Raw genomic sequence first — 3595 nt, 5'->3', positions numbered from 1 at the left:
CATTAAAAGCCATAGGCTTATCCTCTTACTTGTCACTTTTAGGAATGGACTAGGAGGTCTACTTATAATTAGTAAACTCCCTTTAAAAAGGTGTAGGGGTTGCTAGTTTAGTAATTAACTCCTCCACAGTGACCGTCGCCAGTTCATACAAGTAGGTTGTCCTATTGAACTCAGATCTTGGGATCTCCAGTCAACTGAGTTAGGTTTTCCTTCATATAAACTTAGCCTTTCAAGGGCTTCAGTCACATTCCCACACACGACTCATATACTAACTCTATGCTTAAGCCTTTTGTCAGCGGATCCGCAACATTATCCTTTGACTTCATATAGTCAATAGTGATAATTTATGTAGAGATTAGTTGTCGTACTTTATTATGTCTACGTCTCATATGTTTATTCTTACAATTACACATTGTAATATGAGCTCTACCAATCACCGATTAGCTATTACAATGTATACATATGGCCGACACCAGCTTAGGCCATCTTGGTATAATTTCAATGAATAAACGTAGCGATTCTGCCTCTTCACCAACTTTATCTAAAGCGATGAATTCGGATTCCATCATGAATCTAGCAATAACCGTTTGATTAAACGTTTTCCACGATATAGCGACACCTTTAAGTGTGAATACACACCCACTTGTTGCTCTGGAATCATTCGTATCAAATATCTAGTCTGCATCACAGTGTCCCTCGATCACTGCAGGATATCTGTTACCGAACTAACCTAATCATACAACTCTAACGAGATTTACTTGGATTACTCTTGTATCTACTTAGCTTGCTTACAGCATATGCTAAGTCGAATCGAGTATAACTCATTAGATACATAAGAACGCGTTATCATGAATCATGTTCTTGATATCAAAATACAAGACACCCCCACATTTTCAAGCTATTGTGTTCATTTTACACAACTAAAGGGTTACTGCTTATCCTTTCAAAGCTTCCCCCCCACATGTCTTGCAACTTGATATCATAATCATATATATCTAATATGATTCTAATCAATGAAGCGTTCAAATGATCACACATAAGATTTACATCTTCTGTGATCCATATTTTAGCACATTTGAGCAATTCTAGCCATATTCTAGGTTTGACCTAGAGACGTCGAATTTAGAAAACTTAACAAAAGTTTCGCACTCAAATTATATTTGCATTTGAATACTGATTAGGTGATTCAAAATCTCAAGATAATAAAATAATAAAGATTGATATCTTTATATTTATAATTAATTTCAATATCATAATCCCATATAAAATGGAATAATTCACACATCATTGATGATGTTTACAAATCTGGTTTCACAATATACCAAATGCTTCTAAGACTGAATAAAAGCGATTTTGTCTTTAAGTAAATTTCACACGGTGAAATATTAGTTGTTAATTGATCTCTGCAGATGATCATCATTAAAAATTCTAAGTCTAATACTCAGTAGACTTCAAGTCTAAAGCATGAGAATAGAAGACGCATCATTCATATTCTCCATAGCTATTATCACAAGAAATGTCATACCATATCTCTTGTATCATGACAAAATCACTGCATATACATTCAGTATTAGTTCCTCTATAAGCATAATGCGTATGCCATTTATCGAGGAAGTTTCTTTAATTATACTAGTTCCTCTTGAACTATCTCATTAAGTGTCTAATCTTGAACACCTTCATCGTCTATCCTAGACGAACTTCCACGTTCATTTGTAATGTATGGAAATACATTTTCAAAAAATGAAACATTTCTGAATTTCAATTTAAGATCTTTGTAAATATCCGAAATATCGGATTCATACAAGTTTCACATTTATAGGGCTTAACCCAACCCTTTTTAAATATACATTCACTCTTGGTCAACATGACCTTTTGAACATATTTTCCATTTTTTTTAATTTTTTTTTAAACGCCAAACTTGTTCAACAAACATCCGAACACAAGATTCCTTGCGAGTCTCAGGAACATACAACACATTATCCAATGTCAGTTCCTATCCAGAAGTCAATTTCTAGGATCATCAGTCTGAAATATAACTAAAATAAACTGTTTTAGGAAAACAGAATATTTCAGTCGGCAAATACCACATGAACCACACTAATTTGGGTTTGCAACCCAAATAAAGTTTTATTCTACGTGAACAAACTGAGTTAAACCAAACACTTTTCAACTCAACTAGATTAAACCAATCAGGTTTCAACCATATAGGTAAACCAAGCAGGTCTAAACACAAACATGTAAACCAAACATGTTATAAACACAAACATGTTAAAACCAAAAGGTTTATACTAAACGATTAAACTCAATCGTTTCAAAAAAATTGGTTAAACCAAACATGTTTAAGCCAAAATGTTAAACAAACAAGTTTAAATCCGATTTAATAATAGTTTTAAACTGTACGAATACTGTTCGAAACAGATCGAAAACCAGTTTGAAATCAGTCCGAAAAAGGGTCCGAAAATATTTTGAAGAACCTGTTAAACCGGAAAGAGTCCGAAAACTGTTCAAATACACATTATAGAACGAATAGACCATGTCAATCGAGACCTTGTGGCACAAGAAATCGGAATGACTCCAAGTCTGAACCGCGCTCACAATTTGAGCATCATGTTCTCCTTTGAAAATTTGGGAAGCGGTTTCAGTCAAGAACCTAGCAAGGTTCGGTCAAGAACCTCGCAAGGGTCGGTCAAGAATCTCGCAAGGTTCGGCCATGAACCTCGCAAGGTTCAGTCAAGAATAAGAACCGCATTCAGAAGCGGTTTTAGTCAAGAACCTCGCAAGGTTCAACGTGGTTATGCAAAAGAACATCTTTTGCTGCCAATATTTACAGTTCACATCAGCGAACCTTTCACTTTTCTCTAACATGAGTAAGCTCCTCATTAGAAAGCGGTGCAATAGCGGAGATACTACACTCATAATCGGTTAAGTGCTCATTATTAATTACAAAGCTAAATTTATAATTAATAATTAATACTATCTTAATTAAATAAGGTTCAATTTTATATAAAGCAAAAATATAAATAAATTAAATATAAGATATCGTATCAAATAAAATATTTAATATAACATGTACATCAATCTAACATGTCGAAGGTCTATGGACATATATTGACCAAGAGATATGCATATACTTCAAAGCCGTAAATGGTCATTATCAATTTATACATTAAACCTTAAAAAAATCCATTCATATCCATATATTATGCGAATATAACTAGTCCTCAAATCAAACATAATTATCTTCTACCAATATACTCATACATATTTATATCCAGCAAGTTAACAAGACAAAAAAGAACTCAACATGATATCGATATCAGATTATAACTTGCAACAAATAATAATTTCAGCAAGCCATATCGCATATAATAATCATAATTTAACATCTTTGCATCTATATATTTAACCGAATAACAATCGTGTAAAACATAAATATAACAAAATCTGTTATTCAGTTAGCACATAGAACATACAACAACCAGTCTATATTATATACGAAACGGAATATATAAACAGCAAGTCATACTAACCATTTAAAAATTAAAACTAGTCCATGTAATTAACCTCAATATATGCATAGTCTAGTCAATTGAAA

The sequence above is a fragment of the Rutidosis leptorrhynchoides genome, chromosome 5 (genome assembly GCF_046630445.1).
Source record: "Rutidosis leptorrhynchoides isolate AG116_Rl617_1_P2 chromosome 5, CSIRO_AGI_Rlap_v1, whole genome shotgun sequence".
Classification (NCBI taxonomy): Eukaryota; Viridiplantae; Streptophyta; class Magnoliopsida; order Asterales; family Asteraceae; genus Rutidosis; species Rutidosis leptorrhynchoides.
The sequence above is the reverse complement of the archived record's forward strand: the minus strand, read 5'-3'. Positions refer to the sequence as shown.